Source organism: Aedes albopictus, chromosome 2, assembly GCF_035046485.1.
Source record: "Aedes albopictus strain Foshan chromosome 2, AalbF5, whole genome shotgun sequence".
In the NCBI taxonomy this organism is placed as follows: Eukaryota; Metazoa; Arthropoda; class Insecta; order Diptera; family Culicidae; genus Aedes; species Aedes albopictus.
The window spans coordinates 95,914,525-95,936,872 of NC_085137.1; the positions used below are offsets into that span (position 1 = coordinate 95,914,525).

General features: G+C 36.2%; 1 protein-coding gene across 11 annotated transcripts in view; it reads left to right on the forward strand.

Annotated features, from left to right (window-relative positions):
* The first annotated feature begins 2,107 nt into the window (after positions 1 to 2,107).
* The window catches only part of LOC109402099 (rap guanine nucleotide exchange factor 2), an 86,547-nt gene continuing 66,306 nt past the window's right edge, over positions 2,108 to 22,348 (forward strand). For 3 of the 11 annotated variants that reach the window (XM_062850095.1, XM_062850096.1, XM_062850087.1), the window contains exons 1-2: positions 2,108 to 2,365; positions 3,925 to 4,346. The gene's annotated coding sequence lies outside the window, so the exon portion shown is untranslated. Of the gene's footprint in view, positions 2,597 to 3,905; positions 4,347 to 17,631; positions 18,204 to 22,348 lie in introns of those variants that run through there. The other 8 variants (XM_062850089.1, XM_062850090.1, XM_062850092.1 and 5 more) reach the window with 8 other exon arrangements.

Sequence of the window (22,348 nt, forward strand, 5' to 3'; positions counted from 1 at the left end):
CGACTTTTTGGATTCCATTTCGGATTCCATTTAGGTCAGGCTTTAGGTCCCATGAACTGTGCAAAATTTCAGCGTAATCGATTTGCATCCCTGGTTTCCAACAGATGAACTTCACCAAATTGCTGAAACAGAAACTATCATCGAATTTGTTCAAAAGGCAACAAACAGGTTCAAAACATCTTGTGAGATGTCCACAAATCCACTAATCGTGAACATTTTTCCATAAAAGCTGTGATATTTTAGTATAGATTAGGTTAAGCTTAGTTAAGTTATTCGAAGGTTTTTGCTGAATAATTTTTCCCTTCCATTGTACAAATTTACTGTTCAACCATAATTTCTCCATAGGGACTTACTGGTTCATTCGCAGCTGAAAGTGTTACAAATCTCTGCCAAGCCTTACAAAATTGTAAAAGCCATGATTTCTGATAAATAAATAGTGCAAAATATTAAAAAAAAAATTAAATAAATAATTTATCGGCAACAGTTCAAAGTTTGCAAAGGATTTATTGTCGTCGCAGTTGAAACCCAAAGTTTCCCTACACGCGACAATCGACTTTTCTCTAAATCCATAGTGATAGTTTGCTGGACAGCGTCCTATCGTCGGACATAGTGTGCTCACAGACAAACAGACATACTACTCAAATCGAAATCATCGCACGATTTAACGGTCATTTTGAAAATATAGTGTGGTTCGGACTGTGCTCGCATGTGTCATGGTGGCGCTGCTGTGCCTCAATTTTGGAGAGAAATGAACGCGACGCCGATCAATGTTTACATAAAATGACTCAATCATGAACCTTCATTCATGTTTTATGAATGGATGACGACACGGGGGAGTCGTCACCTGCTAAATTGTTACATCGAGCCGAGGGAAACAACACCTGCAAACGAATGCTTCGGGTTGAGCATTATAGAGGGTGCTAGTGAGATGCCAAACGATGTTTTTGAAGCAATTTTCTTCTAAGTGATATGTCTGTTTGTCTGTGGTGTGCTGTAGCATAAGGGCTAAGGGCTATTCCCATTACGCCGGGCCGGCACCGTGCCGGGCCCCGGTCATCGATTACTTACATGCGATTATTTATTTGTTATGGCGTGTTTCACATCACACCGTGCCGGGACTCGGTGGAGCCCCGGTCGGGTAAGGGGTGATACACAAATTATGTCACGCAAAAATCGACCTTTTTCAACCCCCCTCCCCCCTGCCCCTATGTCACACTGTTTGTATGGGACCTCAATATTTTTTGTAAGGGTCGTCACGTCTGCAAAACCCCCCTTCCCCCCTGAAAGCGTGACGTAATTTGTGTACGGCCCCTAAGTGAGAAGCACGCCACCGGGACCGGGACACGCTTCTGAATAATGATTCAGGTTATAACAAAAAACAATATTCTGGAACTCGATTTGAAAAGGTCGTATGTGCTTTTGTCGATTAAAAATTCGATCAGTTGGATTCGCTTATTATAGCAAAAACCGTTGAAATTGAACAAAGTTGATACATACAGCAGAATCATCACAAAACAGACTTTCCGTTCCATCATTAAAAGTCTCCAAAATATCTTCCATATTGCTACAATAGCTAAAATAAACTGGTCGAATTTTATATCGATAAATGTACATACGACCTATTCAAATCGAGCTCCAGATTATCCTAAATCCTTAATTTTAAGATTTTTTTGCTGTGTCAGATCTTTTTCGTGAACATCTCTAGTACCCGTTCTGTCAAAATTTTGTGATGTGTCGGTTATATCACGCACACACAGACGCAAAAAGCTCCTGCCCAAAGCTCACACACACCGTTTCCTCGCGCCAACTGTTGGTCTTTGGTTGTGTTTGCAATCTGTTACGTCGGTTGGGTGGCGCGCGGGGGTAAAAATGTGTAATCGTCGTAACCGTGTGCTGTGTCTTCTCTCGTATACCGTTTTTCTTTTTGATCCAGTTCCAACCTGGGTTGGAACTGGATGAGATCACAGTTTCAACCCCAACCCGACTTCGGTTTCGCTTGTACTAAAGTTTGTTTGAGTTTGTTTGACGTTTGTTTGTTTACACATTTTCCGCCAATCCAGTTCCAACCCAGGTTCAAAAAGAAAAACGGCAGTAGTCTGCGGCGAGGTTGGCTCTGTCTGCCGCTGCAGAAACAGAAAGGAATGTGTATTCGAAAGCATCACCACGCCACAACATCGCTGCGCTGTTAGCTAGCACTGTCTGTCGCTGTTCGTTCGTTCGTTCCAACAATCTCTCTGTAAGCTGTCGTACGGTTCGGTTGGTTTCTGTTCAGGTCGCGTCCGGAAATTGCTTGGAAAGTGCATAAATTTCGTTGATTTTGGTGCCAATTTTACGCGTCAAATGCGCGCCGAGTGTCCTTGCATAGGTAGGTAGTTCGTTCGATGCGGGAAAGTACCGTTAAAGGCTCGAAATTTGGATAACCCAAAAAAGTAGGGAAAAAAAAAATTGTTGCGCGATCACTGTGTGAGAAGGTATAGTGCCAAAGTGAATGGGAATGGGGGGCATTTGGAAAACTGGATTCTGGCGTAACTTGCGACATGGGCCAAAGTGAAGAATTGGCATTTTACGTTGTGCATCTGAAGAAAAACATATTAAGGTGTTTGTGAATTGAAGACTCAGACATTCAATTTTATAGGAGTTGCGCTGCTATCTGCTGGTTTAGTTGATTTTCTTTAATTGGATTGTTTTGCACTATGTTATATCTAAATAAAAAAAATAGGAAAACCTTTGGAATCAATAGATTTAGGAGGTCACTTATACTCAAGGAGAATACATTTTACTAAGGTGGCGCAGATAAACATTGCAAACCACTGTGACGTCACTATTTCAGTTCCATAAGAACACCAGAAGAATGGAAGAGACAACCAGTGGTTTGCAATGTTTATCTGCGCCACCTTAGTAAAATGTATTCTCCTTGACTTATACTCACATGTTTCAATTTTCTAACACCCACGATTTTATGCTACATAAAAACCGAGTTCAGATATGTTAGCTCCAACTGGTATTGATATTGATGTGTACAAAATTAATAATTTGGCAAGATGGACCAACCAGTGGTCTTAGCCAGTCATCAAGACAAGTTCGTTCCATGTTAAATCGAATATAAACTAGGGGTTGGGGATTGACTCATAACAAGTATTTGCGAACAACATCTGTTCTGTAGCTTTATTCAAGTATGTATAACCAATGTAACAAAAAATAAAATAATGAAACTCCACCAAAATGTATAAAAAATACTTAAAATACAAATGAAAACACGTTTAACATGTTTTTGTTTATTCAAAACTAAATGTAAACATAGCATGTTTCGATTATTTTTTCGGCATTTTTTGTATAATGTACGTTCAATCTTATATTTAATTGTAACTTTGGTGAATACTGTTCGAATAGCGTGCAAAACTATTTCCTTCGACTTTAAGGTGCAAGGACAATTTATTTTTTTATAGTACCATTATGTTGAACAATATTAATGATCTTTTTTTCAAGTACTTGGAAATGATGCTTAGATATTTGTAACTTATTACTTTTTTATGGGTGTGGTGTCTGATTGATTTATGCCAACAGGATATCGCACTGTTAATAAATAAATTACAAATCAAGAGTAATTAGCATATTTATATACCGGGTAAAGAAATCAGTAGAAAAGTTTTCTTTATCTGTTTGAAAACACGAAAAGAAACTAGAGAGTTGCAACTAACATACGGTCGAACAATTTTGAAACAGTATTTAAGCATTTGTGAGGTTTTTTTTATTTTTTAACTTGTCAATCAACGAAATTTGACAAAAATTAGGTCAACTGAGATAGCTTTTTCAAAATTCAACATCATGTCGTTATTAGCAGCACTTTTACATTTACTTGTAACCATTGGTCACGAGTTACAGCTTCAGTAAACACCTTTTTGCCCTTTTCACACATTGCCCTAGAACTGTGGTACGGTTGCGGAATCCCATTATATTGTGCAGTAGTGAAGCAAGGCGATATTTAAACACGGCTGTGTATTGAACAGTGTACGAGTAGAAAAAGAGGTGTTTCGAATACACGCAACCAGAGCGTTCGTCGTGAGAAGAAACGTGCGGTGGAGGAGCAAGTTCGTATACGTATACGAACGAAGCACATCAAACAGAGCATAAATCAGGCTGGCTTCAGCGTACTGCGCGTGGTGCTGGCCAAGAAGAAGAAACAGCAGAAGCAAACGGGTCGCAGCCGCATTCACTACAACATAGGTGCGGCGGGCTATAACACAGCCAGCCCCATGCCATAATAATCATCGGAGAAAGGCACTTTGGAGGACGCAGGCAGGCAACCAACAGGCTGGGCAGTGTTGGTAGATTGTTGTCCACGGCTGGTTTGTATTCTTGTTTTGATTCTTTTAAATCGCTATCCAATGAACGTGAGGAAACTAATGTAAATAATAATCAGTAGGCCATGTTTTGGGCATTTGGGGCGAATGAGTCCTTGAAGACATCAATGGGTGATAAGGAGTGCCCCATAAAGGCATTATGTAAACTGGGTAAACATAATTTAATATCCAATGAGCGAAAGTACCTTTGTTAGGTTTCTCCCTACGATTATACAGTAGTTAACAATGTTTTCAGAACAGGGGAGGCACCTTGTTTTTTTTTTGCGTGGGTAGGGCAAATGTGTGGAATCAAAGCATTTTTTTGTAGAATTTCCACAGTTGTTACAACAGCGCGGATTTCATATTTTTTTCCGGATTTGCCCCTTGAGTTCAGTCCTTTCTTATAATTGGTTTTGGTTGTGTGAGACTGACTTCTTTTTATCTAGCAGCCAGCAACTGCCGAATCCCTTCGACTTGTTCTGTGAATCTTGCATGTGATAATACTGAGAGTTACGCCATTTTTGTGCTTGAAATAACTTCTATTCCCGTTTATATGAATCCTAGAGCCTTTGGATCTTGGGCGATATGTTTCAGTGATAAATTCAATACTCAATCAAATTGATCTAGAAAGTTACATCTATGTCGTTGCAATAAACTTAATTTTGCATAATTAGTTTTTACAACATATTTCAGAAAAACATGCTAGCTCTCTCTCACCTTCATATTTGTATTACACTAGTTTACAGCATTTTTGAACTCGATAAGCTAAAGATCGTTTTTGGTGTTGAATCATGCCCTGAGTTCAAAAACGAGAAGGAAAAAAATTACAGTAGAGCGGAAATTTTTTCGACTTTTCATACAAGGCTGATTAATCGATTTTTGCTCTATTTTTAAGCAAAGTCGCTCACTTCAAACATCTCGTTCTTCGTAATCAATGCTCCGAATTAGCTGTTTTTTTACTGTATCTCGCCTACATATGAAATGTCAAATAAACGTTTTTGAATTGTTTTATTCTTATTAAAAAAATACATTTTCTTCACATATTTTTGGAAATTTTGTTAAAATTTGAGGAGATCGTCTCTAAAACTAGCCAATATCTTGAATTCATCAATCTGACACAAAACCTGCCTTCAGATGATCGAAAGGTATTATGTTCAGCTTTTAATTTATGGAAAAAGATTTAGAATTGGTTGAACAAAACGCAAGATATTTGAATTTGAGTAAATTCCATGTTTTAAAAAGTTGCAAAACTCGATATGATAATGATGATTGAGTACCCACCATCAGCGCAAGGATTACCTATGGCTGCAGAGTCATATCGGAAGGGAATGATCTACCTGATGGTTTGTTGTAGCAGGGTAAGCTAAATTCACTGGAAACCTTAGGAAGACAACACGATGGTTGTTATCTCGTGACAAAGTCTGGCTACCCCACGAACATTTGCCCAGAAACCAGTTCATTTAGCTTCCTTAGGCTACCCCTCCCAAAATCTCAAGTTTCATGTAATTTAAATATAATTTATTATATAGTTGACCAATTACCTGATTTTACCTGAAATAACAATTACAGCTTCATTACAATTACAGCTTTATTTACCTGAACAGGGCTGAAACAAATCATTATTATATTAAAGTTAAAATTTAACAAATAACACTGAAACAAATGGTGTATTAGTAATAAAAAAACAAAATATAAAAGTCAAACAAAACACAAAAAAGTAAACCAAATGTTGATCTTGTAATTTTCCTGCATTTAAATTAACCAAGCAGGAGAATTAGGAAATCAAAATTTGTTATGGTAGATCTTACACCATAACGCACCATTATAAGATGATCTACCCACGTTACGAGGAATTTGCAAAACTCGATATTAAGCTAAAACTCAAAAACTGTTCTACTTAAAAATTTTTGAAGCACGGTTTCGAAATCAGCGCTAAATTGTGCTTTGAAAATTTTGGCCGTTGACGAAGTTCACGACTTTCATTTTATTTTGTAAACTAGTGTTATATAATATAATATTTGACATAACCATACGCGCCAACTTGTACAGGGGATGGCCAAAATGTTTGGGATAGGCAACTTTTTTTCTCCCCCAAAAAAATCAACATGCTATAACTTTTCATAAAGTGCATAAAAAAATCCCAAATTTTGACTGTTTGTCAACCTATTATATGTGCATCGTTGGTACAAATTTGGGCTCGATTGATCAATTTTTCCCGAAGTCAGAAACGTTCGGGTAAAATACTTTTATTTAGACAACTAATTTTTGAACTGTCATATCTCGGAAACCAGTAAACCGAATTGAATGAATTTTTTAATGTTAATCAACAATATATTGATACTTAATTTGACGTCATAAAATGTAACATTTTCTCGCGGCGAATTAAGTTATACCGGGTTGAAATTTTTACCCATATAGAGGAAAATAAGTCAAATTTACAATACCATACAAAATTTACTAAATGTGTTCTTCCTTTAATCTAAATAGGCTCCAATATATCTGATTAGAGATAACTTGAGAACAGAAATGGAAAATCTTTAGATATCAACACTAAAATTTATTAACATTGATGTAAAAAAAATACATTTTTTTCGAGAATATCCAAAAAATGTCAATCTATGATAACTTTTTCCAACGTTTATAATGGTACCTATGTTTTAATAGTTTGTGAAGCATTTACATATTGTTAGTGTACGTTCAAAATTTCATTCAATTCGGTTCACTGGTTTCTGAGATATGACAGCTCAAAAATGAGTTGTCTAAAAAATAGTGTTTTACCCGAACGGTTCTTACTTTGCGAAACATTAATCAATCGAGCCCAAATTTGTATCAATGATGCACATATAATAGGTTGACAAACAGTCAAAATTTGAGATTTTTTGATGCACACTATGAAAAGTTATAGCATGTTAAACTTTTTTGTGAGAGAAAAAAAAGTTGCATATCCCAAACATTTTGGCCACCCCCTGTAGTTAAACAGGGGGGTTAAGGCCTATCAAATTGAATGAAGTTCGAAAAATATCGACGCAGTTCATCTTATTTAGGCTTATTCACGTGAACACTAATACATTGAGCTAAAACAAGTTTATTATTGTTCAATTTTGGAAAGATTCAATCCCCCCCCCCCACCCTTCTGCGTCACAAGTTGTCGCCTACGGGCATAACATATACAGGGGATACTCAAAATAACTGGGACAGGTAAAAATTTCACTTTTCAAAAAATGTTCAACTCGCTGTAACTTTTTGAAAAGGGCATCAAATATTCTCAAATTTTTACTGTAAGTTCATCAACTAGTTGTGTATCAGTGGTTCAAATTTGGAAAAGATTGGGCTATTCTTCACGAAGATATAAAGATTCTTGAAAAGGGTATAATTATTCAATAGCCAACTTTGAGCGTTTATATCTCCGGATTCAATGAACTGATTGCAATGAAATTTTGACCATTCATGACTTATATGATGAACTCTTAAAAACGTTTAACTTAGCTTTAAATTTTTAACAAGAGAAAAAGTTATAACGATTTCATTCATTTCACGATTTTTTAGTAAATTCATCAATTTCTAATATGCATCCCATTACTTTCTCAATTTATTAGCGGCTATGTTGTAACTTCCCTTCAAAACACATTTATATAAGGACTGTTCAATTTATAAAACGGACAACTTTACAAGGCTATAAAAAGAAGACGCTTAGTTCAAATTTAACCACCCTTGCTTCGTTGGTCAGTACATCATCTCTCATTATGGTAATAATTTTTGTATCGAATAAAAATAGTTTTATTTTATAGAAAATCGATCAGGTGTTAAATGAGATCAATTTTTCGATTGCTGAAAATTGAAAATATATATAACATTACTGTTCACATACAGTATATCGTTTTTAATATCAGAAAAGTATGTGCAGCAGCATGAGTGATAAACATTCTGGCGAAATTTAAACTCAATTGGAAAATTAGTTGTTGAGATATTAAAGTCTCAAGTGATTTTCAATTTTTTGAATAAAATTCAATTGTAAAGCAAAAAGGGTATGAAAATATTAAATAAAGATTTTTTTCATGCATTCAGTCGAAAGTAGGAAAAATTTGGTTTTAAATGCAGAAAACTGCTTCCTCATAGCATTGCTGGTTTGGTTACTGTGCGTCATTACAGACACAGTAATCAAAACAGTTTCGTTTTTGGAAGGTTCTTCCAAATAACAATGCTACCTAATGCAAATATTGCATTACAATGATGTGAGAAATGAAAAATTTGCATCCGATTATTATTAAATAAGGTGTACAATAACATAGGACCAACTTTGTTGGAAATAAATAAAAACAAGATTCGCTAGAGTCGAAAATCTGCATCAATGGAGCAAAGTATATAAAATTTTTTAATATGACCATCTTTATGAGTCATATTTTTGATGAAAAATGCAATTTAAAGTAAATTTTTCTTCCGTATCATTCAGAGAGCAATATTCTACTGCTCTGGGCAAATTTTCAGCCGAATCCGTGATGCTATTGCAACACAGGACTTAAATGTACATTTTTTAATAATTTCTATGAAAACAAGGCAACTTACTATATCAAGCTGGAGAATCATTGGTGTATTATTACCGACCAACTATTGAGCTTTACCTTTAGTAGAATAGTATAAGATTCCAATACATTGAAAACTTCTTGAAAATGTGCATGTTAAGTATGTGGAAAGTTATGTCGAATTTTGAGAAATAGGTTTTTATTTATGTTTTACGAAAACCGCTTCAGTTACACAATAAAGAACATTATGCTTAATGTTATATTTTTCCTACATTCGAGAATAGCCATAGAAAGTTATGCAAAAAACTGATAATGATTATACTGAAGAATAAAAAAGATATCGCACAAGCAATTTGTCCGTTTTATAAATTGAACAGTCCTTATAAGTCATTTAGAGGGAAATTAATTGAACTATAATTTGCATCTTGAATTTTGAAATGATGTTGAAGTTTTGGATAATTTGGTGTTTTATTAGAAAAATAATCTAATCGTTATACAGGGTGTCGACTACCTGGAAAACCTGGAAAGTCAGGGAATTTATTTTTGGACCTGGAAAGTCAGGGAAAGTCAGGGAATTTTGTTGATGGTCAGGGAAATTTTTTCACGATGATCATTTTTTTCGGGGATGAACCAGCCTCGGGCTGAAAATCCCCATAATAAAGAACCAATAATAATAACAATGATCATAAAACGATGCATTCGAAATATACAAGTTCCTACAGTTATTGAATTTGAGAAACTAACTAAATTGTTTCTTTAAGTTGTTAAATCCATTATTATAACTTATGATAAAATCAAGGTATGATCTTAGTCATGTGGTTTGTAGTTTCAGTTAACGTAATGCTGTTCTAATTTTTATTATGAAACCTTATTTCATGTCAAACTTACAAGTACATTTCACAGTACTCAATAAATATCATTTTTGGTGATTCTTGGCCCATTCTTTAGTTATATCGTTTCACTCCTGCATCTGGATGGGATTCTAATAAATTTATTATCGCATTCAGTCTTAAGATGCCTAGAAATTCGTTGTACTGATGTTGTATTAAACTGATCGTTGTATTGAAGATTTTATTTTAATTTTTGAAGAATTCTTTGTTGAATCCCCTGCCTATTTCTTCTTCTTATTCATTCTAGATCTACGATCCCAGTAGAGCTTGGTTTGTTTATCTCCAACTTGTTCTTTAAGTGCTGCTAAAGGCAATCAAAGCCTTATGCAATTAGAAACCTGGATACCCAAGATACTTTACACGTTTTTAGTGCATTTTTAGCTTACGGTGATGTCTGAACTCTAAAAAAAACAAAGTATAAAATATTTTAGCCGAATCCCCTTGGTGTATTGATGGCCTTGAGGAAAATTATCAATCAATTTATTGATGGTTTATGTGAAGTTTATAAGGAAAAATTTTCAAGATATCTGCAAAAATTTCTGACGGGATTCATAATGAATTTCCTAATATTATTTAGCAAATTTTCCTTGCCAAATTCTTAGCAGACTTTTCGCATGTCATTTCCGAATTTTCGATTAGTTTTTTTTGTGTATTCAAACGCCATCTCTAGTGATCTCCTGGCATAGTCTACAGGATTCAAATGGATTTTTTCCATGATTTGGTGGCATTTGAAATTCGTGAAATCGCGTTCATAGGTTTTTTTCTAAGATTCATAATAGTTTTCTTTCGTGTTCTCAAACTATGGAAAATTTATGAAAATTTAAAATTTGGGTGAGCTTGTGCAATGTTTCTTGGCAAATTATCTATACTGATAACTTACAAGCACATCTAATATCATCAATGAAGCGTACCAGATGGTATTTTATGTAGGTTTATTTGTTTGAAGAAAATATGTGAGTTAAACTCTTAAAAAAAACAAAATCTTGCCGTTCTGTCGTTCTTTTTTAAAGATCTAAAAAGTGTACTGTTAAGAAATTATATCAAAAATTCCGATGAGAATTTTGGAAGCACCAGGGGGGGGGACGAGTTTACCAATGATCCCAAAAGACTTGCAAATTGTTTGAGACTTAAGTAGATAAAAACACAATAAAACAGAAAAGACATTTTCTTTTATACTGGTTGGTGAGAAGATTCTAGACAGACTTTTAAAAATGTTGAAAATCGAAACCTGAAAAACATTTGAAAAGTTTCAGCTATTTCAAAATGATAATATGTAACGAAGACTGGACTATCAATCTCCTAAAAGTCCTTCATGTGAAATTCATGCTGCAAATCCCAGTTTTTGAAATTTTTTGGGAAGAATTATTATTTAGGATTCAACGGATTTCCAATCAATGCTAGTGGAATCAGGTAGAGTTTAGCAAATCCATATTACTTTGCAAAAGTGTTTGATAGAGCTAAACTATTGTTGAAACATAATTTCTAGAAAATGAAACTGGTGAAATTTCGAAACTTCTAAAAGAGTTCAAAGTGAGTTTGTTGGCATTGGAAATTTTCCATAGAAAGTTACACGAATCATAAAGGTCTTTTTTACACTTTACGAAAGTTTATAAGCTACATTCAGATGTTTCCAATACTTTTAGTGTACTTATTTACAGCATGTAGCAGTAATAATATATAAGAACTTTTGGATGAACTTCTTGTTCAAGGATTTTTGTCGAGTGCTCGGCAGAAATCCAGATTTTATATTTTTTTCATTATGAAATATAAATATACAAACAGGCTAAATTTGCGACAAAATTGCAGCCACGGGATCTGAACATCTGGTTTAGCTTTAACTAATACAACAAAACCAAGATGCCATTCTAATGATGTTCTAGGAATAACGTCCATCGAATATGCTAATTGTCATTTTGGTGTTATTTAATTGACCTTCTGAATGGATTTTCAACTAAATTAAGGAGTTTTTTTTTAACATGTTTAAAGTTATTTCCAGCATAGCGTATCAGGTAGAAAAAATCGGAAGAAAAAACTGCCAATATGTCTTAAATTTCTAGGAAAAAATCTGGTACAATTCCCTTGTTTTTATTTTCTTCACTCCTAGAAAAACCGGGAAAATTCAACGATTTTTATTTTATCTCATGGGTAGACACTCTGAAGTTTAGATTTCTATGACCTGGAATTTTCAGTGAAATAGACTGGCAAGTCAGGGAAAGTCAGGGAATTTGATTTTCAAAATTGAGTCGACACCCTGTTATAATTTTCTTCCGTGTTAAGAATTTTAAGTTAAGTCAAAGGTTTTTCAAAGCTCATTATACAAGTCATGAATGGTCAAAATTTCATTGCATTCGGTTCATTGAATCCGGAGGTATAACAGCTCAAAGTTGGCTATCGGATAATTTTACCTTTTTCTAGAGTCTTTATAACTCCGTGGACAATGGTCCGATCTTCTCCAAAATTGGACTACTGATACACAACTAGTTGATGAACTTACAGTAAAAAAATCAGAATATTTGATGCACTTTTCGAAATGTTACAGCGAGTTGAACATTTTTTTAAAAGTGAAAATTTTACCTGTCCCAGTTATTTTGAGTAACCCCTGTATGTAATATCTATAGGATTTACATGAATGGACTTCGAAACTTCGAAACAGAAAACTTCGAGCTCTACCTACCCCAAATACTTCTTATAAATTCCATAACAAAATCCAGGACCTTGATGAGGTTTTCTTCAGGGTGCTTCCCTGGAATTTCTCTCAGAGTCTAAAAAAAAAAATCTCGAAAGTTTCTGACAAAACAACAAGAATTTTAGTAGAATTGTCAGGGGGGAAGAGCAACTGACGAAGTGCAGGGGCTTGGATCGAACCCATGACCATCCGCTAATGAAGTGAACGTATGTGACAACTACGCCACGGGCCCCGCCTCGTACTCGTAGGCGGTATGATATTATAATCAATATTATATAGGCGGTATACTACAGGCCAAACATGTCTAAAGGTCCTATCTGCAAAAGAGAGGCTCTCTTTGGTTTCCCTCTCTTTCATTAATCTCTCAGTTGTTTATTTGTATTACGATTGTCTCCTTGCATTAAACGATGGTCAAAACAATCGACTTTTGATTTGTACTGCAAAAGTAGTTGAAAAGTGTACCATTACATTGCACTAATTGTAAGTGAACAAAGAGAGCCTCTCAAATGCAGATAGGACCTATTGAAATGTTTGGCCAGTATTATTTACACTGTGTTGTGAAAGTTGGATTGAAGGACAATGGCTTTTTCAATCCGTTTCTGGTACTAGTGAGCATACGTTTATACTTGAGATGTATATGAAACTGAGGCTTATTTTTCAAAAGTGTTGAATTTTCGAGTAATAAAAAGGTGCTTTCAATTTGAGCACCATCATTCGTTTAATGTTCAATTGTTTTTCATTTTTTTATGAATCTCAAAAATTGGTTTTGTATAAATTCATAGAATATTATTTTTTTCCACAGTCGCAAAATATGAGTTTTTAAGAATTTCACTCATTTAACTTTTTACAAAAAAAACTTTTGGAGTCACTTGATCAATTTCAATCTCTTAGCGTGCTTTTGTAGATATTTTTGTTACCTAAATTTATTGTGAGTGAGCCATTCGTCAGAGTATTCATTTTTAGGATACTTTTCACCAAAAACTGCAAAAAAATGTCTTAAAACTTCATGGAAAATTGGAGTTTAAGACGATTTTCTGTTTTCGAATGAGTGTAATCAGTTTCGTACCTTTTAATTCCGCTCTAATTGCTTATCCTTTGACAGATGTGGATAACTGACACTGAGGAAGATTACAAGTGGTAGTCGAAATACGCGTAGCTGTCAAAGGATAAGAAATTAGGGCGAAATTAAAAGGTACGAAACTGATTACACTCATTCGAAGAGGGTATTCTGCTTAGAGCAGTGTTTCCCAAACTTTTAGGAGGTATCGCCCCCTTGAAGCTTGAGAAAAACATTTTCGCCCCCTGCCATAAGTGAAATTCAATTTTTCCTGAAAATTTACTTAGTGGAAGCCTTTAAAAGCTCACTATTTATCACTACTGTGGCAAACCTGGTATTTGATGTATCTAAATTAGAATCGCTCTCATTTTCGTTGAGTTTTTTTTTTGCAAATGCATTAAGAAAAACTTTATTATTGCATGTAAAACCAATACGTTTTGAAATCATGTTTGTGCTATACATATTCTTGAACATAATCGAGTAAAACAGAGCGGGTTGTGAACATTTACGATCAGATGTTTTACCAGTGTTCTTCAACAACCGAGATTTTTGGTCACCACAAGTACTCAAATAAGAAATTGAAAAACAATTACAAATATTGGAAAACGTTTTATTGTCAAATAAGAAGACATGCATCAGTCATTATTCGGTTTCGAGGAAATTCAACACTGTATTTGTGGAAAAAATTCAAAAAAGCTCCTAGTAATAAGCAATGTTGGAATTCCTCCAGGAAGCCTCTCTGAAATATTTTCAAACAATGTGTGACGAATTTCACCCGAATAGTGTCCTTAGATTCATTTTAAACTTCATTTTTATGATTGAAATTTTCATGAAAAACAAACCGCATGTAAATTAAAAACAAAAGCTTCGTATCAAGTAAAAAAAACCTGTTTCTTTCACAATTTGGACTAAAATAAATCATGAATTTTCACCATAGAAGTTTCTTATTAAGGAGATTTCCAGAATAACTGGGAATTCTCTCGGAAATTAGTATAGCAGTATTATTTTTTTTTCTTAGAATTTCGCCATCAAATTCACGTTAACATCAAAAATTCTGTAACATTTCGTCTATCTCGAAACAGACATTTTTCAATAATCTTAGAAACAAAAAAATCTTAAAATGTCAGGGAGTTGTAATGATTTTTTGACATTCAATACAATACATTTCAATACTTTTGATATTTCTCAGTCATTTGAAAAATCGCCCCCTTTTTAGTATTTTCGCCCCCCAATTTTGGTTTTTCAAATTTTCGCCCCCTTCGGTCTGATTTTCGCCCCCTGGGGGGCGATTTCGCCCACTTTGGGAACCACCGGCTTAGAGGGTTCGAAAAGTTGGTACAAGACGATTTTCTGGCAGTTTTTAATCAAAACTAAGCTAGGATTCCCAGGCAATTTTTGATGATTTTATGGGGATCTTCCAGGAACTTCTTTTAAGATTCCTAAAGAGATTCCGTATGCGATACCTTCAAGAGCTCTTACTAGGATTCCTCAATAAATTACTTCCGAGATTTTTTTCTGGGATTAAGAAATACCTTCTAAAATTACTTCAGGAACTCTTAGATTCCTTCATCCTCGAAAAATTCCATCCCAAATTCTCCTAAAAGTTTCTTTTGGAATGTTTATCGAAGTTTTTTTTTATTTTGAAATGGTATTCCTTGAATTCCAGCCATTTTACCCGGAATTTCTTACGGGATTCCTCCAGGTATTACTTCCAGGATTCTTTCGGGATTTCTTCGGGAGCTCGATCAGCGATTCCTTCGGGCATTTTCCTGGGCTCCTTCAGAAACCCCTTCGTTGATTTCTGCCGAAACTTCTTCAGGGATTCCTCTTAGAACTTATTCCAGGAAGTTCTTCTGGAATTCTTTCAGAAACTGCTTCCAGGGTTTCTTCAGGAACTGTTTCCAGGATTCATCCAGGAACTCTTTCCAGGATTCATCCAGTGGCGTCTCGTAACCTCACTTTTTACCTGTTCAACGACCCTAAAACTTGCAATAGCAGATAATTTGAGATCAAAATCAAATCGGAAATGTATGAGGATAGCTATTCTCGTCGTTTTCTACTAATTGAAAGCTAATTTGATTAGAAAAATCAAGTATTTACATATGTTGAACAGGTAGATTTGAGCTAAGGGAATCGCCACTGGATTCATCCAGGTACTCTTTTTTCTTTTCCTCTTAGAGTTCCGTTTCTTCCGTTCCTTCAGATCTGGAAGGTCATTCTGGATTTCTTTCAGATGTTTCTAATGGAAATCCTTCAGGAGTTTATTAGGGAGTATTTTGAAAAATGTCTCCTGCTGTTTGTTCTATAAACAAATTCCTCATGAACTTCCTACAGGATTTCCATGAGGAAATACCCCAGCAGGTTCCTTCTGGCTTTTCACAGAAGCTATTAGGAGAATCTCCTGGAGGATTACCGGAACTCCTTGAGAAATTTTGGAACGAATCTTGGATGAAGTCCCAGAAGGAATCTCTGATAGAATTTGAAAGATGTCCCAGAGGGAACTTCTGAAGAAACCTCAAAAACAATTTCAGATAAAGCTCCCTGAGGAGTCACAGAAGGAAATCCTAGAGGAATTCTAGAACAAATATGTGGAGAAACCATGGGAAAAATTTTCGGAGTAATCTCAGGAAAAATTGCTGGGGTAATCCTAGAAGGAATTTTGGAGTAATTTAAGAATTCCTGAAATAATCTCAAGTAATTTCGTCACCGTAGTAGGGTGTTGGGGTCTGGGGTCAATATGGCCCACATAGGCTCGATGAACGTGCACTACGCCATCGTGGTGCGCTTAGCCTAACATCTTAGGAGGGTTAAGAAATTCCAGAAAAAATCTCTGGAAGAAGCAAGAGCTCTTGAAGGGGATCCCAGATGAAACCTTTTTAGGAATCTCAGGAGAAAATCCTAGGGAACCCCAGAGGAAACTTCTAAAGAAAACCTAACTAAACCCCCGGAAGAACTCCCTGGGAATCCCACCAGAAACTCCTGGAGGAACCTTTGAACAAATTTTTGGAATAACCGCGAAGGATTCTCCGATGGAATTCCCGTGGAATCCCAGAAGGAATTCCTTGGAAGGATGGAGGGGTGCCACCGTGCGGTCATCGAGTAATAAATCAGCACACTTTCCCACGCAGATGAATCCCACATGTTGAATTCACTCAAACCACATGAAAAGCTGACAAAACTTTTCTAAGTTCGATATCTGAGGAAGTTTTTCTAAGTCCGAATCGTGCCGGGGCCTGTAGCGTAGTGGCTACATGTTTACTTCATAAGTGGATTGTCATGGGTTCGATCCCAGCCCCGGCACTTGCAATTTTTCGTCAGTTGCTCTTCCCCCAGAGAGCGGCTGGCACTTGACCCTTCAGAGCATATGCTCTAACGGACCCGGAATCTTGGATATTGGCGAACGGCAACTCATAATGGACCCCCAATCGGACTGGAAAAGGAACAAGAGCCACACATCAACATCCTCGTGTTCATCATTCTACCATGGATAGGATATATAGAAAAGTGACAGCAGCGCAAAGGCAACCAGTTTATTTTTTTTTTTTGTGTTAGCAACTTTTATTTGAATCAAAAGGTTTTCGAAGCTCATCATATAAGTCATCAGCGGTCGAATGTCATTGCATTTGGTTCACTGAATTCGAGAGAAATAACAACTCAAAGTTGACTATCGAATAATTATGCCTTTCTCTGGAATCTAACTCCATGTAGAATAGCCCAATCTTATCCAAATTGGATCATTGATATACAATTAAGTGATCTACTTGCAGTGAAAATTTAAGATTTTTTGATGCTCTTTTTAAAAGGGTTACCTAACTAATTTTTGAAAAGTGAAATTTTTGCTTGTGCCGATCATTTTGTCTATCCTCTGCAAGTAATGACTGGATCTTGACGTTCCCTGGGAATTTTGATATTGTACAATTATCAGTATATTGTATAAATTGGTAAACGCGGGTTTTATGCAGACTGAGTGTGAGTTCGATGCACGATCAGGTCTGATTTTTTTTACAATGATGGTTTTCTTGACTTGTTTGACTTAGAATATCTTCGGTCCCGTCGGAAAATATACAGTAGAATGAAAAACTGGTAATTTGCAAAGGATGATTGAATTGCTCATAGAAGGCTCAACTGGAAAACAACTTCTTTCTCTATTATGCTTTCATGTTCATTATGCCAAGAAGAACAAGCATTTACTCGTTTAAACAGCAATTAAAAACATTTACCAAACACTACCCATTAACTACATTCCACGTCGGACGGTCAATTTTCCAGCACTGCCTGCCACCACAGTCAGGGCCGCCGCCACCACCAAATTCAATAAACCAGCAATATACCAGCACTCGTAGTGCAAGTAAGCACATACAGTTTGTTCATCGTCATCAATTCGCTGACGTTGTTGTCGTCGTTGGGTGGTAGTTTGTGTCCACATCGCGAGAGATGATGTGCGTGTTTGTGTATTCAGCATCACCACCACCCAGTGTTCAGTAGTATAGTAGTTTTGGGTGCGATTTCACCCAACAGACGGAGAGTGCAGCTCCAGTCAGTGCCTCTAGATAGAGATATTCGCGTAGGCCTTCGTCGCTAGAAGAAGTGCGATCTGCGGATGCCGAGTTATATCTATTTTGCGGAAAACATTTTCCTGAAGTGAACCGGGTGTGAAGAAAGGGTTCAATGATGATTGCCAATTAACAACGTGTCGAGTTTTTAGTGTAGGTAAATGTCGAGAACGACATAAACCCCAACTTGGTGTGTTTGTATGAATTTAAAGTGCGGATTATAGTGAATGAGGAAAAAAACTGGAAAAGCTGGAACTTCGTGCGGTGTAGGCTTGAGCAAAGGCAAGGGTGAAGACGAATTGAAGAGAAGAGGATTATCATCATCACCGTTGTCGTTCGTCGTGCTGAATGGACACGGACTTGTATATCTATAGCTACAATATAGTGCAAGATGCGGCCCATAGAAAAGAGAGTTTTTTCGACGGCATGAAAATATGAAAATAATACGTGTGTTTTTTCTTGCCGTAAATGAAACCTCCTGGTGTGGTGCAATATAGTATTTCTACAGGCGAACGAAGGAGTGACGGGGGAGGTGGTCTGTTTCGTTTCATATTCACTTGCGGGGAGAGCGGCCTCCGGTAGCGGAACCAAGTAGTATAGCTGCTACAGTGTGTACCTGGGACATGAGTACGAGCAAATGCGGTTTGTGTATATTTACAAACTTCCGAACAGGGTAAATTATTACGACGACCGATCAGCGAACGTGTACGTACGTATCAATCAGTGTAGCTTGAACGTAGACAGTGGAGAAACAGTTTTTTTTTCCTACAGCCAACGACTGCAAGCCGCGATCAACGTTGTGTTCCAGATTCAGGCCGAGAAGTACAGGGTTGTTACAACAGCGCGGATTTCGCGAATTCCGCGGATTTCGCGATTTTCGCGGATTTGGCGCGGATTTACCCATGGAATTTGGCCCTCGCGCGGATTTGGCGCGGAAATGATTTTTGTAGTGTGTACAGCGAAATATTTGAATGATTATCGGCACTTGAATTAGAAATTATGAAAAGTAAATATTTGTTTAACCCTCCTAAGATGTTAGAATTTTTGCACCACGATAGCGTAGTGTACGTTCAGCGTGCCTGACTGGGTCATGTTGACCTTAACATCCTACTAGTGAAGAATTTGGAGCAAGTTTTCGTTTTGGTGTACTACGGCAATCGTTTACGAATTTCATCAGCTCTTCAAAATATTTTTTTGAAGAAATTGTGCAACGATTCTTCCAATTTCAATTCCATTGTGCATCTTTATTCAACTTTTGAGTTCTTGTTTCTAAAAAAAAAAACAAATTTGTTTCTAGCAATTCCTTCGAATTTCGACTGTTGGATATGTTGGGAGGTATGGCGTTCAGTCTTTGGAGGAATAACTCAAAAATGGATTCTTAAGCTTTCATCCGACGTTTCGGTCGCTATATTGCGCCTTTTCTGGGAATTAACTATGTTCCGTTTTATCGTAAGTATGAGCCCACTGCATAGTCCACATTCGTCCCAGACGTAACGTATCGTCCGCCGCCGGCGGTGGTGTTCCTTTGAATGTAATACCCGAAAGATATCCGTTTATCGGAAGCCGAAAGGGTAATAGTAATCTGCCCGAGTTACTGGTACAATTTTGAAAGGCACCAGCTATATATTTTGAAGAGATTCCTAGATAAATCCCTAGATTATTTCGGGAAAAAATCTTTTGAAGGGTATCATAGAGGAAACTGCTAGTAAAAACTTTGGCGAAAAACTCTGGGGGATCTCTGTTGGCATTCCTGGATATATTACTGCAGGAATTCTTGGATAAACTCCTAAAAATCCAGGAAAACCCTGTAGGAATTTCAAAGGACTCCAGCAAGTAAATCTTGAAAATTGTCAGCATTGTCCATCTAGGATTTTTCAAGTAATTATCCATTTTAAGGGACGTTTTCCTCTGGGCAGAGGCACAACCTTGTGATCAGCTTGATTGCTGTCAGGTCTCGGGGCTTAAATGTAGCACACTCGTGGTGTCAAAAAGAGCCGATACTTTTCGTGATCAAACGAAGAAGCGTCACGGCTCTTTTTTGTTGTTTATATCAATTTGATTTCTATATCTATAAGGAAGGAGGTTGTTACACAATTTATCCTTCTATTTTTTTTTTAAATTATTATTAACCAAGCTTCCAATATTGAAGACACAAGATCAAGAATCACAAGAAGAGCTGTTTATGCTAGTTCACTGAACATGGTTGGTCGTCAAATTTGTTCATTTTGTTTGAAAATACGCAAGGGTAAATAACGTTGACAATTTAATTAACAACACATTCTTTTACAGCTCAATTCGCAAAATCAATCTCCCACCTTTCGTCATCCTTAAGGCCACGCAAAACTTTAAAGCCACATGGCTAAAGAGGTTGCAATACCTACTCCCAAATTCCACGGTGTATTATGGACGATGTGAGTTCTTGGACTTGCATTGGAGACTTGGCCCCATGATCCTCTTGTGCATCAATAAAATAAAATAAGATTACTCATTTTAAGGGACGTTTTCTCAGGTTTTGCCAAGTATTCTCCTTGGAAAATTCCTCACTGAAGATTCATTCAAGAACTACTAAGACATTACTCAAAAAATGTTCGAAGTGATCTTATGAGAATTTTTCATGAGTATCCTTCTCAAATTCATACTGGTTTCAAAAAATTATTTAAAAAAAAATTGTTCGTGTTACTGTCTCCAAAAATATTTAGTAATACTTAAAGAAAGCCAAGAAAGTTCCATTCTGTTTATTTCAAAGATTTTTTTTTCAGTTTCTTATACAATTTCTTCAGTTTTTCTTATATTTTGTATAGAAAATTCTTTTCAAAAATCGCCCAATGGATCTTTAAGAAATGTTTTTGGAAAAAAAATAACGAAAGTTTTGCCGAAACGTCTTCAAACTAACTTTCAGAAAGCATGAGTTGCGTTGATTTACGAATCAAAAGTTTATTCTTCTTCCAGCAGTCCATTCCAGTTTAATGGATTTAATGGATTTCTTCAATAACGTGAAGAAAGAAAAAAAAATACCTTCAAGCTCTCGCGGATTTGGCGCGAATTTATTTCCAGTATCGCGCGGATTTGGCGCGGATTGAAATTTCTCTCGCGCGGGTTTGGCGCGGATTTTTTTCCACCTTTCTCGTAACAACCCTGGAAGTAGTCAAAACGCATATAATAACAATTAGGAGATAATCTTGAAAAACAGTTACACAATGCGGTGCCCTTAGTCTACAGGCATTACATATCTGAATGTTGCACAGTTTCGAGATGGATCAAGTAATGTGATACCTACAATTAATTTTTGTAAGTTTAAATCTCACTCTGAAAAAAATAAAGACGTGCTTGGTGGTCCAGTGGCTCCGCTTCTGTTTCGTATGCAGAAGGTCTGCCACTGTACAAGTGAGTCTTGCTTGGAGATGATGCGCAAATTCTAATAGAACTGATGCTCAAAGCTGCTGGCGTGGCTATCAAACGCATTTTACTGTAGTACGGTAAAATAGTCCCATCGCCGATTTGTTCGGTAAAATATTCACAGATCTCCTGTAAATTTGTCTGATTACACCGGTTCTTCGGTGATTTCTTAGATTTCACCGATTATCTCCTGTGATTTAATCGATTTCGCCGTAATACTGTAGTTTGCTTGTTTACAGACCAGTTTCGGTGATTTTTTTTCACCGAATACTGTAATTTATTCTAAGTGTGTAGGACTGACATGCGAAGAGGGGCAGTATAGTAATCACCACAGCACTATAAATATCCCCTATCCATGGATCGCATCACCGGCCCAACGGTGACTCCAAATCTTCCACCCTTTCCGTCGAACAAATATCCCAGTCAGTGCGGGTTGTGGGGCCAGATTATTTTATCAAAATTCTGTATCAATACAGATTTTTCTGTTTTGCCGTATTACAGGGTATAAGAGACACAGAGAGTCTTAGATTTCAATAGAAACTAATAAAAATGTAGTACTTTTTTATGGTTTTTAATTTTTACTGGTATTATTATTTTTTAAACATGTGTGAAAATGCGCAAATTTTCATAGATTCTTCAAAGTTTAAGCAGTAATTTAGTTTTCAAAAATTTTTGATTTCAAATTTTGTGGTTTGTGGAGAAATCTGTATCGCATTTTAAAAATCTGTATTTTTCTGTACTCTGTATCTTGTCTGTATAGAAGGTCAAAAATCTGTATAATACAGACGCAGGACGCAGAGTACTCTCGCTCTCTAGAAGCAACAACGATGACATTATAATATTCCTGTCCCTTCCAAACTGACTTATAAGAACTTGAATTGCTGATATTGATAAAAAATGTATGAG